At 41.3% G+C, this 16,139-nt stretch overlaps 1 protein-coding gene and 1 non-coding gene across 3 annotated transcripts in view; both read left to right on the top strand.

The window, feature by feature from the left end:
• STIM1 (stromal interaction molecule 1) overlaps nucleotides 1-16,139 on the top strand; it is a 231,508-nt gene that overhangs the window by 61,369 nt on the left and 154,000 nt on the right. The window lies entirely within an intron of this gene.
• LOC112135634 (small nucleolar RNA SNORA7) lies at nucleotides 4,003-4,139 on the top strand. The gene has a single exon (XR_002916892.1). It is a non-coding gene; the product is annotated as a small nucleolar RNA SNORA7 (small nucleolar RNA).

Here is a 16,139-nt window from a genome sequence, read left to right as displayed (position 1 = left end):
ACTGTCTCAAAAAAAAAAAAAAAAAAAAAAAAAAAGAAAGATACAACATAATACCTCTTTCCTGATGGTGCTGGTGGTCCTGGGTATGATTTTGGCTTGGGTCCTATGCCCATCCTAAAGTAATCACTGTGGCCAGGAGAATACTGGCCTTTAATTGGCCAACAGAGTTTCATTCTACTCATGGAACCCAGAGGTCAGGGTCAGCTTCCCTGGAACCATGTGGATTGAGAGCAGGAAAGAGGTGGTTCCTTAAGGGAAGAAGATCAAGGTACATTTACAGAAAGGTAGGTTTGGGAGGTAGGGAAATAGTTTTAAGTCAACAAAATTCGTAGATGTTTACTACATAATTAAGCCATTTTTGTTAAAAAAAATGTGTTTCCAATATTTAAAATTCAACAAAAGTAGAATTCTACTTGAAGTAGATATTGCCAGGAGACTTGGACAGGGGAGAGGAGGAGTCTACAGAGCATAATTTGAAAACTGCTAGACAGTTTATCCATTAAATATTTGCTTAAGATGGGATAGTGCTTGAATCCTTTCTTTGCATCTTTCTGACATTTTATAATAGAGATTGTATTTTCCTTCTAATCAGGGAGAGGGAGGTAAGTAGCAGAGCCAGTCATTGTCTGGGGTTGAAGATGCCAAGGACTTTTCTTAGCCCCAACACCAAACTGTGTTTTTTTTGAGACGGAGTTTCGCTCTTACTGCCCAGGCTGGAGTGCAATGGTGTGATCTCGGCTTACCGCAACCTCTGCCTCCCGGGTTCAAGTGATTCTCCTGCCTCAGCCTCCCGAGTAGCTGGGATTACAGGCATGCGCCACCATGTCCAGCTAATTTTGTGTTTTTAGTAGAGATGGAGTTTCTCCTTGTTGGGCAGGCTGGTCTCGAACTCCCGACCTCAGGTGATCCGCCTGCCTCTGCCTCCTAAAGTGCTGGGATTACAGGTGTGAGCCACTGTGCCCAGCCTGAAACTGTGAGTTTTTTTTTTTTAAGAAGCCATGAGTCTTTCAAATTTAAATAGTGACTCATAGAGAACAGGAAGAAGTTGCTTTATAATGTGTTGGTTAACGTAAGTGATGAAATATATTCGTATCCTAAGCATTTGGCAAGGGCTCTATATGGTACGGTGTATAAAGCTGTGAGGTGGATGGATTCTGTATTATAAATTGAGTGAGGATGAAAGCTGCCCTCATATACTATCCAGTTTACCAGGCAGCCAACAACCATTCGATTTTTTAAAAAATTGAAGTAAAAATCACATAACAGTTTGGTGGTGGTACAGACCTGTAATCCCTGCTACTTGGGAGGCTGAAGTGGGAGGATCCCTTGAGTCCAAGGGTTCAAGACCAGCCTGGACAACATAGCAAGAATCAGTCTGCACAAAAAATTAAAAAATTAGTCTGGCATGGTGGCATGCCCCTTTAGCCCTTTCTACTCAGAAGGCTAAGGTGAGAGGATTGCTTGAACCCAGGAGTTTGAGGCTGCATTAAGCTATGATTGTGTCAGTGTACTCTAGCCTGAGTAGCAGAGCAAGACCCCTGTTTCTTAAAAAAAAAATTCACATTGCATAAAACTTATTATTTTGAAGTGTACAATTTTTTTTTTTTTTGGTAGAGATGGGGTCTTGCCATATTACCCAGGCTGGTCTCAAAGTCCTGCCTTCAAGCAGTCTTTCTGCCTTGACCTCTCAAAGTGCTGTGATTACAGGCATGAGTCATTGTGCCCCACCCAATTTGTTGGTTTTCAACAATTTTGTGTAACCATTACCACTATCTAATTTCAGAACATTTTCATCACCCTAAAAAGAAACACTGCACCCATTAAGCAGTCACACTCCCTATTCTCTATCCTCTGGCAATCATTAGTCTACTTTCTGTCTCTATGAATTTGCCTATTCTGGACATTTCATATAAATGGAATCATGTCTGGTTTCTTTCACTTAGTATGATTTTAATATATATATTTATCTTGTTACTTTTCTATGATACTTTTTTGAAGTAGAATTATCCCACAGACCTACCAACTGGTCATTTTCTCTGTCCCCAAGTGTATAATTGGGATTGACAAACTCAGCAGTTAAAGATAGCACCCATACTGGATACTTGACCTGTTGAATAAGAGGTGTCATAGTGGGAAGGCTAAGTGGAAGCCTTGGAAACTACCTCCTGCTCTCCTGGCCAAGATAGTGAACCAAACCCAATAACACCTTCTGGGACAGATGGTGGAGAGTAGTGCTACCCTTAAGTATCTTTTTTTTTTTTTTTTGACATGGAGCCTTGTTCTGTTTCCCAGGCTGGAGTGAAATGGTGCAGTCTTGGCTCACTACAGCCTCTGCCTTCTGGGTTCAAGCAATTCTCCTGCCTCAGCCTCCCAAGTAGCTGGCATTATAGGCGCCCGCCACCACGCCTGGCTAATTTTTGTATTTTTAGTAGAGACGGGGTTTCACCATGTTGACCAGGCTGGTTTTGAACTCCTGACTTTAGGTAATCTGCCCGCCTCGGCTTCCCAAAGTGCTGGGATTACAGACGTGAGCCACTGCACCCGAGCTACCCTTAAGTATCTTAAGATGCAGGGTGGTGGTCTCTATCTATATTTAATTCATTAGTCTGCCCCTGTAAAACTGGATTGATCAGAGAATGACTGGACTTCAGTAATTTTAATTTAGCATTCCCAAATGTGGCTGCCATGATGCATTTGATATCTTTGCTAGAGCAGGTTATACTTTGATATTTGGCCATTGATTTGGCAAACGCATCATTTTCTGTTTCAGTCAGAAAAAAGGATTAAAAACTATTTGTATTCATGGGGAACATATCAGTATTCCTTTATAGTTTTGCCTAGGGATATGTAAACACTTCTACCCTTATACTGTTTGTCATAATATAGTCAGAAGATACCTGGACCATCTGGCCATAGAACATCACCATGATATATTACGTTGACAACATCATGCTAACCAGACAGCATTAGCACACTGGAGGCCTTGGTGAGATGTGTGTGCTCCACAGTGGGTACTGTCACATTCTTTGCCAAACTGGATATACTTAGTTTTAAAATATGTCCACAAATTATTTGATACTCTTTCCATCAAGGGGTGGAGTCTAATTCCCCTCCCCTTGAGCTGGACCTCACTTTCTATTCTAACAAATAGAATAAAGTGAACATGATAGTGTACAACTTCAGAAATCAGGTCATAAAAGGCACTACAGTTTCCTTTTTGCTTTCTCTCTGTCTCTTGAATTATTCACTCTGCGGAAGTCCATCAATATATTGTGAGGACACTCAAGAAGTGTATGGAAAAGGCCATGTGGAGAACTAGTGTTTCCTGACAACAATCAGCATGGACTTGCTGGGAATGTGAGTGAGCCGCCATGAAAACAAATCCTCCAGCCCCAGTCAAACCATCAGATGGCTATTGCCCTTTTAAAACCTAAGAGACCAGAGCCATAGCCACTCAGTTAAGCCACTTCCTTCATTCCTAACCCTCAGAAACTGTATGAAATAATGTTTATTGTTTTGAGCAACTAAATTTTGGGGGTAATTTGTTATGCAATGATAGATATTAATATACATTCCTACAAGCAGAATATGAGAATTCTAGTTGTCTGACCTTCTTTTCAACATCTAGTATTTCCCTATCTTTTTTATTTTAGCCATTCTGGTGAGTGCTAACACCACTGTTATCACATTGTGGTTTAATTTGTTTTTCCCCAGTGACTAATGTATAGAGCATCTTTTGATATACATATGAATATCTATATGGACATATAGATATGTATATGTGTATTTAATATCTGGATTTATTATTTTGTGAAGTATTTGTTCAAGCTTTTTTGCCCAGTTTTCCATTGGGCTATCTTTTTCTTACTGATTTGTAGGAGTTCTTTATGTATGCTGGATATAAGTCCTTTGTCTTATATGTGTATTATGAATATCTTTTCTCGGTTTATCAACCTTTTCCTCCATGTGTCCTTAGCCCTTTTTGTGCCCTGTAAGAAATCTGGCCTCCTGGGATCCCATCTGGAAAGTGCTTAGTATTCTGCCAGCTTCACAAAGGGAGGGAAAGCAAACCTGGTGAGGCACCCTTTTCATTCCAGCTTGCTCAGTAGCTGGTGATTGGAAGACACTCTGTGACAGCGTTCAGTCCCTGGGCAGGAAAACCTCCTTTAAGGTTTCTTCTTCTTTAACTGGGTCTGCTTCTTTCCTAAAGAAAAAAAAAATGAGTAATAAAAAAAATAACTCTTTGCAGGCCAGGTGCGGTGGCTCATCCTGTATTCCCAGCACTTTGGGAGGCTGAGGTGGGTGGATCACGAGGTCAGGAGATCGAGACCATCCTGGCTAACATGGTGAAACCCCGTCTCTACTAAAAATACAAAAAATTAGCCGGGCGTGGTGGCGGGCGCCTGTGGTCCCAGCTACTCGGGAGGCTGAGGCAGGAGAATGGTGTGAACCCAGGAGGCGGAGCTTGCAGTGAGCAGAGATCGGCGCCACTGCACTCCAGCCTAGGAGACAGAGTGAGACTCCGTCTCAAAAAAAACAAACAAAAAAACAACACTCTTTGCCTATTCCAAGTTCATAACGACTTCCCCATAATTTTTTAAATCTAAAAGCTTTATTGTTTCACCTTTCCCATTAGATCTGCAATCCATCTGAAATCGATATTTTTGTGTATGGTGTGAAGTAATGATTCTAGGTACATTTTTTTCCTTCTGTTTATAACCAATTGATCCAACACCATTTATTGAAAAGAATCATTCCTGGGCCGGGCGCAGTGGCTCATGGCTGTAATCCCAGCACTATGGGAGGTTGAAGCAGGTGGATCACTTGAGGCCAGGAGTTTGAGACCAGCCTGGGCAACATGATGAAACTCTGTCTCTACTAAAAATACAAAAATCAGCTGTGCATGGTGGTGTATGCCTGTAATCCCAGCTACTTGGGAGGCTGAGGCATGAGAATTGCTTGAAGCTGGGAGGCGGAGGTTGCAGTGGGCTGAGATTGTGCCACTGTACTCCAGCCCAGGTGACAGAGTGAGACCCTATCTCAAAAAAAAAAAAAAAAAGGTCATTCTTTCCTACTGTACCATAAGTGTTACCTTTCTCATAAGGCAGATATTTGTGGGTCTGTTTCCACACTCTCTGTTCTATTTGTCATTTTTGTATCCTGCACTAGTACCACACTGTGCTAATTTTTATTGTAATTATTCTTGATATTTGGAAGTTTAAGTTTATCAGCTTGTTGTTCTTCAGCACTGCTTGGCTGTCCTTGGTATTTCTATGTGAATTTTAGAATCAGTTTGTCATCTTCTGCTAAGAAAAACCCCTGTTGGGATATTGATTGGCTTTGCATTAAATCTATGGATTGGGAGAACTGACAAACTATATGTAGTCTTTCAACTCATGAACATGATATGTTCTTCCACTTACTCAGTTTATTTATTTATTTATTTTTTAAATTAGAGTCAGGGTCTCACTATGTTGCCCAGGCTGGTCTTGAACTTCTGGGCTCAAGTGATTTTCCTGCCACAGGCTTGAGCCACCATGCCTGGCCTATTTAGATCTTTAAAATTATTTTTTTTCGGTAAGTCTTTAGGTTGTCTTGTAGTGGTCTTATATATCTTTTTTTTTTCTTTTCTTTTTTTTTTTTTTGGGATGGAGTCTCCCTCTGTCACCCAGTCTGGAGTGCAGTGGCGCAATCTCAGCTCACTGCAAGCTCCGCCTCCTGTGTTCATGCCATTCTCCTGCCTCAGACTCCCAAGTAGCTGGGACTACAGGCGCCCGCCACCACGCCTGGCTAATTTTTTGTATTTTTAGCAGAGGCGGAGTTTCACCATGTTAGCTAGGATGGTCTCCATCTCCCGACGTCGTGATCCACCCGCCTTGGCCTCCCAAAGTGCTGAGATTACAGGCATGAGCCACCGTGCCTGGCTTTATATATCTTTTATTATTTTTTTTCCCCCTAAGTATTTGATGTATTTTTGATGCAATAGTCAATAGTATTACTGTATTTTAAAGGTCTTATTTTTACAAAATAAACAATTTCAATGAAGCCTTGTAGTACTCAACACTTCCAGCTTTAATTTCTTTGCTGTAATAGCTTGCTTATGAATAATTCAGGAAAGAATTTCATGTGTAGTGCTATTTCTTTAATCTTACCCATAATCCTTTTAAAATTCCAGTTGAAGCAGCTACTTTATTGTGGTTACACTTAAGTATTTTTAAAATAAAACTTTATTTTCTATCATTTAAAAAATAAATCTTATTTCAACTAAGGAAGTCTTATGCTATAGAGGATATTTCTTCTCTTGTACATTTTTCCTTTAGTGTCCCTTGAAAGACAGTTCCTTTTTTATTTCAGAATTTAACAGAATGTAGCAAATACCCTTAACTGGCACATGAAAGAAAACTTGTATCTTACTTCCTAGAAAATACCTCATGCTCCATAATTTATAATAATATTTGTTTTTCAAATCTTAAACAATATTTAATATATATTTTCTAACAATATTTGCTGACAAAGGAATGCAGTTTTAAAAATATTGCTTTCCAGCTGGCCACGGTGGCTCACGCCTGTAATCCCAGCACTTTGGGAGGCCGATGCAGGTGGATCACAAGGTCAATAGATCGAAACCATCCTGGCTAACATGGTGACACCCCGTCTCTACAAAAACTATAAAAATTAGCTGGGCATGGTGGCACACGCCTGTAGTCCCAGCTACTCAGGAGGCTGACGCAGGAGAATTGCTTAAACCTGGGAGGCGGAGGTTGCAGTGAGCCAAGATTGCACCACTGCACTCCAGCCTGGGGACAGAGTGAGACTCCATCTCAAAACAAACAAACAAAACAAACAAAATATTGCTTTCTTTGTACTATTTAATCCACTTTATTACTGCAATAAGAAAGAATAAATGTTTTACCAATAATATGTTCCTTTTGTTTTTCATTATTAAGCAGGACATGTGTAAAGAGACTTCTTAGCACTGGATTGAATATCTTTGGACTTTAAACACTACAGAAAAATTATAAAAGTTTATCTTCAGATATAATTTTTAGATGGTTTTTAATCATGATAGCTTTATTTTATCATTATTTAATGTAATGGTCAACAAATTATGCCTGCTTCTATAAATAAAGTTTTATTGGAACACAGCCACATTCATTTGATTAATGTAATCAATAACAATGTAATGTAATTGTCTGTGGCTACTTTTATACTACGGTGGTAGAGTTAATTAGTTATAATAGAGGCTGTAAAATATTAACTATCTGGCCCTTTACAGAAAATGTTTTACTGACATCTGATTTAATATATCAGGCCCGGTAAGGATTTAGTTTATTGTTAATAATAAATTTAAATCCATACAGTATTCTAAGTATCTTTTGATAATTTTGAATTTTTTTGCCAACTTATTGTTTGAACCAATTAGATTGTTTTCATCCTGTAATATAGCTCACAGAGAGCTCATATTAGGTATAGAAGGGTCAGCTTTGTTACTTGGTATTTATTTTTGTTTGTAATTTTAATATTTAACCTATGGGGATTGTTTTTCATATTCATTTATTTATTTGCAAACATCCCTTAAGATCATTTATGTGGTAAAGTTTGGTTTAGTTGAGAAAAAAATATAAACCATAATTTATAAGTACCCTGAAAGCAAATGAGTGACTGCAGATACTGATGTTCTTCCTTGCACACTATGGAGCTCCCATCTCTATTCTCAGGATAACTCATATGTGGTAAGCGATACGGAAATACATGACATCCATACCCAGAGAGGGGACCATTGTTAGTCTGTACAGTTAACATTGGTAAAGCATAATTCTTATATTTTAAGATTAGAAACAATTATAAAGTAAGATTTTTAATTTTTCTTTTTGTACTTCACTGGAAAGACTTATGCATTCCACTTGGGAGACCACTGTCTTAATACATACTGTTTGTGTAAATTCTTTCCGAATTCTGAATGTAGGCATAATCCCTGAATATAAATAAAAGGTTATAGTATCATAATAATTGAACTTTAAGTCCAGCAAATACTTTGTGTGGATAGTACTGCCGGTAGCTGCAATGAGAGAATCTGTGGGTTAAGCAAAGCCTTACTCAGATGCTTTATCTGTTTTTATCCTGTGTGGACAGTCATCTCTCTTCCAATAAAATTTTGTATCTGCAGATAATTAAATCAAGAATTTAACCTTAGGATGGAAGATAGAGGACTATGTCTTCCTGCCAATATGTAACCCACCAGAACCACTCCAGTGAGGAGGGCTACCACCTTAGAGGCCTCAATAGGTAGGGATTTACTTTAGGGAGTTGACAGATGCTTAAGTATGGAGTCATACAGTCTGGGCTCAAAATCTGGGCTCCTCCTATTATAAGCTGTGTATTCCTAGGCAAGTCCATTTAACCACTTTGTGTCTCAGTTTCCTCTTATGTTAAGTAGGGAGAATGGCATCTAACTTTTAAGGTTGCTTTGAAAAATTAGTTAATCCATATTAAGTGCTTGGCATACTATCTAGCACATATGAAGAGCTCAATGAATGTTAATTTTTAGTTAACTTTCTGGCGGTTCAGATTTGGTCAGTTCACAGTTCACTGAGAACATTTATCTTTGAGCAGACTCATATTAACCTTTATTTATCTTTGAGCAGACTCATATTAAGTTCTTGTAAAACTACAATGCCAATTTTTAAGTCTACCTCTGGAAGTAGAACTGTCAGATATACTGGACACCCTGTGTTGTTAATGACCTGTACATTTTCTACCTCTGGATGGCACCGTGGAACACAAACATCCTAATCATGAAGGTTATATTGAACATAGGGTCTGAATTAGGGACATTCATTAGGTGAATCCAGTGTTTTGTGTATAATGCCAAAGTGGCTAAAGTGAATATTTATTACCCTTTCCTGTGTTTAAGGAATTTCTTTACCTAAAATGCCAGCTATTTACTTGTAACCTTTTTCGCAGTTTGCCCTAGGCTCTTTTGGTCTTAGCCATTCATCATGGACTTTGAAGAGTTGTGATGCAAAGAAGCAGGGTGCAGTGATGGTGGTGCAGGTAGCAAATTGAGTTCCTGCAGCAGCAGTGCCAGTTATATTACAGTGGCTAGAGATAGTGGAGGTTGGCAGTGGAAGCAGAGGCATCCTGATCAGATTAGTTCTGCTACCTAGTTTTAGGCATTGTTCTTAGCATCAATCCCTGGTTTTTCATTTCTCCTTGTAAGTCTGAGTTACTCTTTTGATAAGTTCTTCTTCTCAAACTAGCCAAAATCAGTTGGGTTGCTAAATTTGCAATCTAACTTGTTCTTGCAACTAAGAACCCTGCGGATATAGCAGCTACAATAGCCTGACGCATTTGTCTTGCAGTACAGATAGAAAGGTCATGGGAAAGCAAATGAAGTGTTTAAACTTTGTTGGCTTCTTCTCCCCTTGAGGGTGTTAAGATCACCCTATTCCCAGGGCCTAGATTTGTGCCTGAAATAAAGTAAGTGCTTAGTAAACCTTTTGTGGAATGAAAGAATGATGGGTACTGCCAATATGTATCTGTTACTCTGCTTTTTCTCAGCTTTCATGGTTGACTGATCTCCCTAAGGAAGGACACATTTTTTCTTTAGATATGTTAACACAGATGTAATCCTGCGTAACAGTCCATTTTTTTTTTTTTTTTGAGACAGAGTCTCACCTTGTCGCCCACGCTGGAGTGCAGTGGTGCAATCTCGGCTCAGTGCAACCTCTGCTATCCAGGTTCACGTGATTCTCCTGCTTCAGCCTCCTGAGTAGCTGGGACTGCAGGTGTGCGCCACCACACCCAGTTAATTTTTTGTATTTTTAGTGGAGACGAAGTTTCACCGTGTTGGCTAGGCTGGTCTTGAACTCCTGACCTCAGGTGATCCACCCACCTCGGCCTCCCAAAGTGCTGGGATTACAGATGTGAGCCACAACGCTCGGCTGCTATTCTGTTTTTTAAACTCACTTGGTGTATCTTTATTCTGTGGATTTTGTAGTTTAGCCTGGGGATGTGTGTGTGTGTGCGTGTGTGCATGCGTGTGCATCTTATAGAGCCCCAGAATGCTGACAGGAATCCCTTCCTGGTGTCACAAGGCAGTCTAACATCTTTCCTGGGATTCTGGAAGGCATCTCTTGAGTCTTCCTCAAGGGGCTTGTTGATGGAGTAAAGAAAAGACCAACCATACACCCACAGAAAATTTCATACATTCATACACAAATATAGAACTGTATTTAAATCTTCTATCTGCCACCTAACAACTTTATGATTCTTATTAAATTTTCTTTTCTTTTTCTTTTTTTTTTTTCTTTTTCCTCGAGACAGATTCTCACTCACTCTGTAGCCCAGGCTGGAGCACATTGGAGCAATCTCGGCTCACTGCAGCCTCCGCCTACCGGGTTCAAGCAATTCTCCCGCCTCAGCCTCCCAAGTAGCTGGGATTACAGGCGCGTGCCACAGCGCCCAGGATGGGGTTTCACCATGTTGGCCAGGTTGGTCTCGAACTCCTGATCTCAAGTGATCTGCTCGCCTCAGCCTCCCAAAGTGCTGGGATTACAGGCATGCATCTGGCTGATGATTCTTGTTAAATTTTCTACAGATGTCCTGCTTTGTTTTTCCTATGATGGTATGCTAAGATTGGGAAAGGCAGGAAATACAGGTCCTTTTTTACTTCTTTCTTTTTTATGTTAAAGCAGGTGAATTTCTGCTCTAGATTTGTGTGTTAAGGAACTGTGGGAACTGGCAGTTAGCACCCCACATTCTGATTCCATGAAGTCATTTGCTTGCATTTATTGAGCCCCTTGCTGTATGCTATGAGATAATGGCATTCTGAGGCTGGAGGTGCCAGGATTTTGAGAGATTGGAATGGCTTGTTGCCAGTTTATTATTGCCTCTCTCCTGGTGGAGTGGCTGAAGCTAGTGCCAAGTGTAGTACACCTGGGATCCCTGTCTTTTTGTCTCTAGAACACAGTGCTTTAGACTTGGGCTTATAAATCAGAGCTGGGACTTTGAGAAGATTTGTGAGCAAGTTCATCAAGATATTGGGGTCATCTGGCCTAGTCTTCTTGAGTTTCACATGTAGAAACAAGCCTGGAGAACAGTAACTTGTTCAAGGTGGCACAGTCATGAGTAGCGTGGGTCTCTGAAGATACTTCCCAAGTCAAATTGAAGTCCCTAAAAAGGCTAAGCCCTATCTAAGGCTTACTGTAACACGAAGCTAGAAGGGTTGAGGAGGGCAAGGGAAGGGTCAACACCTTACCTCTGATCGCTTTGCTTTACTCCTGCTTTTTTTGTTGGACCCCGTTCTGCAATCGTTGGTCTGAAATTCAACCCAGTCCTAAATTGCATGTCTCGGGCCACAGGTTACCAAGTTTACAGACAACAGTCCTGTGCCTCTCTGGACACGTGACTGGTCTATTAATAGATCTGAAGTTCTGGGAGAGCCTCAGATCTTCCCCCACCTTTCTACTTCCAGCAGCCTGCTTGCTGGTAATTTCTTCAGTGCCTGGACAACTGGACAGAGAATGGAAACAGGGCAATCTGCCCATCCCCTTTTAGGAGGTAATGCAGGCCCAGGTGTATATGAGTAGTCTCTGGCCTCATGGGTGTCTGTGCTGCATCAGGTCAAGTGGAAATGCTTAGCATTTAGGAGGAAATAATTCCATTTTGCCCTGGATGGGATTGGAAAAAAACCCAGACATGTATTTGACCTTCACTATATGTAAGGCACTGTACTAGGCACTTTGCATGTGTTTACCACAATCTTCCCTGAACCTTGTTAGATAGATATTCTCACTTTACAGAGGAGATGACTAAAACTCAGGAAGATTGACTTAGTAACCTAATGTTACACAGCTGGCAAGACTAAAATCCAGGCCTTCTGACTTTGTCCTTCAAAAATGACAGCTTCCCTGTTTATAACTTTCTATAGTAAAATTGGGCTAGGATAATTTAACCATGCTATCTTTGGGGACACTTGTATTATTGAGTTATCTCATATAGCTCAGGAAAATGGGGGCAAACATGAAGGGAGGGGAATAAGGCCTATCAGGTTGTGGGCAACAAAGGGAGCTCAGTGGGTCATGTAGCAGGATGGTACCTACTATATAGGTCCATGTGACCTTAGTGAACCCAAGTCAGATAGTGGCTGTCCTGCAGGTTAATAAACCATATTTCTTAGCTTGGCATACAAGGCATTCAGAATTAGGGTTCCTGCTTCATCCCATTTTATCTCTTCTTGCTTCCTATCATACAAACTGTTTTTCATTCTATTGTTTGCCAGATCTGCTGTCATCTTCCATGCATGGGCATTTGTAGGCTCTATTAAGGTTCTAGTAAAAAAGTAACTGTGGCTACCTTAGGGCCAAGCAGACAGTTTTGAATCTCCATTTACTCCAGAATCATTTTAGGCTGGAGCTCTGTCATTCATTCATGTATTCAGTCATTCTTTTAACATATAGGACACTGCCTCTGCCAGGTACTATACTAGGCCCTGGTAATCAGAATAATGAACAAGATAGATATGGTTCCTGCTGTCCTAGAGCTTGCAGTGTAGTAGGGAAGGCAAAAATGAACAAAATAATCATAATGAAGTCTGATGAATGTCATGAAGTGCAAATAAGGGATGTGATGAGAGGGTGCATATATCAGAGGAACTTAATATTGTTTAGGGCGTTAGGAAAGACCTGACATTACCTGAGGAGGTGACATTTAAGTTGGATCTGAAAATTGAGAGAAAATAAGTAAGGGTTAAGAAAGGTAATGCTAGGCGGCTGGAAGAGTATGCAAAGGCTTACAGGCCAGGCAATAAGGATGAAGCCATGTCCGTGTCAATTCATTTATTCAGCAATCATTTACAACTGCTGGGTTATATCATGCAGTGTGCTAGGTTCTGGGAACATAAAAAATAATAAGACATGGTCCCTACCTGCCCTGGATAAACTCAGTAAGGAGTAATGATGTCACTCCTTGGTAACCAGGGTGCTAAGTTCACCCTAGATCTTGGACTCAGTTTTTTCGGTCCCACGTGATAGGACTTAACACCTTTAGAAAAACTGTCTGCCCTTGAGTGTTTGGTTCATCTGTCAAGCCGAGAGGACATGGACCTCAGATGAAAACTTGCAGTGTTTGTTCTTATCCCTGGCTTCACACTTACCAGATCCATGATAAATGGGGATCTGCTATAGACTGAATGTTTGTGTCCCTCTAAATTTCATACATTAAAATCCTAACCCCTAATATGATGGTATTAGGAGGTTGTAGGGTAAATGGACCTGAGAGCAATAACAAGCATTCCCTTAGAATGACACTGTATGGCAGACACACCTGGATGTGTGTTCGAAGCTAGGGAATCTGGGAGTGGCCAATCCAGAGATTTCGTTCCTTGTCTATAAGTAATATCTGAGCCCCAGCCTATCGTGTGGAACACGGGCCATACAGGGGATTGAGGCCCTGGGTTTTGAGTTGAATGAAGGCTGCCAGATGAGGCCATTAAGAGGAGGGTGTTAAGTGAAAATGCTATGTAAATTGCACGCTGTTTGCAAGCGGTTGCGATTTTCCTGCCTAGCCTGTTGCTCCTAGGCTGTGTGGTTTTCCTGTCCAGCCTGCTGCGACTGGACTGTATGCAAGGCAGATATCTTGTTCAGCCCGCCACTACTGGACCATATCTGTACATAAGGCAGTTCTCTTGTCCAGCCCACCACTACTGGACTCTCTCCCCTGTATGTAAGCCCCTAATAAAACCCCGTGTCTTGTTTGCTGGCTCTAGGTCTCTTCTTTGGCCTCTTAAACCTGCTGCCTTCCCTATGGAAGTTAACAGGGTTTGGTACAACAGACATAGGGCCTTTGGTGGGTGATTAGGTCATTAGGACAGAGCCCTCTTGAATGGAATTAGTGCCCTTAGAAAAGAGACCCCAGAAGGCTGGGCGCGGTGGCTCACGCCTATAATCCCAGCACTTTGGGAGGCTGAGGTGGGCGGATCACGAGGTCAGGAGATCGAGACCATCGGGGTTAACACGGTGAAACCCCGTCTCTATTAAAATTACAAAAAATTAGCCAGGCGTGGTGGCAGGCACCTGTAGTCCCAGCTACTTGGGAGGCTGAGGCAGGAGAATGGCATGAATCCAGGAGGCGGAGCTTGCAGTAAGCCGAGATCGCTCCACTGCACTCCAGCCTGGGCAAGAGGGCAAGACTCCGTCTCAAAAAAAAAAAAAAAAAAAAAAAAAAGAAAAGAAAAGAAAAGAGACCCCAGAGATCTCTCTTGCCCCTTCTGCAGTGGGAGGACACAGAAAGGAGACAGGCATCTATGAACCAGTAAGCGGGCCCTCGCCAGACACTGAATCTGCTGGCACCTTGGTCTTGGACTTCCTAGCCTCTAGAATTGTGAAAAGTGAGTTTGTTGCTTAAGCCGCCGTGTCTGTGGTATTTTTATCATAGCAGCTTGAATGGACTAAGACAGGCTCCTCTACAGAGTTGAGGTTTTTGGGGTCTAGAGATTGGCTTTTGTCCCCAGTAGAAAACATAGAAGGAGCTTTTTGGCTGAGGTGAAGTTGCCTCTGTTTTCAGAGCTTTGTGTCCTTGGTGTCTCATATTTATTACAATTGATCGTGTGTTCTCAGATCCATCCATTGTCTTGAGTACACCTAAGGTGGTATTTTAGCTCTGTTTTTCTGGATTCTGATACTGCTTATAGACAAAAGTCTTAGTGGCTGGCTCTCTTGGACTGTAAATTGCCTAAGTCCTGGGTGTGTTGTTCACATAGGCTGTGTTGTGAATGGGACCACGTTTCCCCAATTGTGCAACAGTGCAACATTGTGGCCCTGGTTAAAGGGAAGGGAAGTTAAGTTATTGAAACATGGACTGTGTGCCTCAGGCTATGTGATTTGTATTCTTTACTTCATTTAATATTCCCTGTAATGCTCTGAAGTAAGTACTTTTATTCTAATTTACAGATGAGGAGACTGAAGTTTAGTGAACTAAGCAAACTAGTAAGTAGTGGTTTGGGGTTAGAGTTTAGGTCCAACTCTAAAGTCCATGTTTCCCTCTCTCATCCAGCTGTTTCCCAATGTAGTTACAGACTTCAGATCTTGCATGTCATCTTGTTTCCATGGCCTCTTTGGCCTTATCTACCTTGACTTATTTGCCTTGCCTCCCTGTGTCAGTAATCTAAGGATTCTCAACAAGGCTGAGGCTCAGGAATATATCCTGTTTGGTAGATAACCTAGAGTCTCTCTCTCTTTTTTTTTTTCCCGTCTACAATGTATTTTTGTGTCTGATGTGAGGCAACATTATAACTATAATTGGAGTCATTTTTAAAGAGTAAGTTAGCTCTAAATTTGTTGGGCTGCTTTTCTTAATCCTGTTCCCACAGCATTCTCAGGAAGACGGAAGATGGGGATGGCTCACTAGAAATGAGTTTGAATGAAAAAGGCATTGGGGCTTGGCTTGAGTGGTGGAAAGAGCTTCCCTCAGCCTTTCTAAATTGCATGGCTACTGAAGTTGGTTGGATCTTTGTAAGTTAGTACTTAATGTCCCTTTTCCAGGGACCTAAGATTCTCTTTTCTCTCTTTCCCGTAGAAGCCCTGCCTCATCATCTGGAGATTCTGGAGCTACTGACATTAGAGTGGAGAGACTTTTTTCTTTCACAGAGTTGTCAGGGTTGTGTACGGGGTGGGAGAGGGGTCTGTGTGTAAGGCAGAATCCAGGGAATGGTGGAAGAGGAAGTGTAATATGTATTTGTGTCTTCAATAGCTTTTCAGCACTCTTTTTTTTTCCTCCTCTTTTCTTCTGGAGACTTTGCAGTCTCATTTGAGAAGTGGGGTCCTAAGTAAAATAAGGCTGCTACACTCACCCATCTTGTGTTCCAACTCTGCTTCCTTTTCCTGAAGGCTGACAGGCTTTTTCATATCTTGAGTCTTTGTACCTTCTGTTCCCTCTGTCAGGAATATCCTTCCCATCTTCTTTACCCCATGTATACCTACTCATCCTTGAAGGCCCAGTTTGATCTCTTCTCTCTGGAGGTTGTCATGCCCACTTTGTGCCTCCATAGCACTTTGTACAGGCCTTTTATATAGTCTTATTCACTTGGCTGTCTGCTTCACTCTCTACATCTTGAACCTCTTAAGAGCAAAAGGCTGAGT

This window comes from Pongo abelii, chromosome 9 (genome assembly GCF_028885655.2).
Source record: "Pongo abelii isolate AG06213 chromosome 9, NHGRI_mPonAbe1-v2.0_pri, whole genome shotgun sequence".
NCBI classification, from domain to species: Eukaryota; Metazoa; Chordata; class Mammalia; order Primates; family Hominidae; genus Pongo; species Pongo abelii.
Note: the sequence above shows the minus strand (reverse complement) of the source record. Positions and strands in the feature narration are given on the sequence as shown.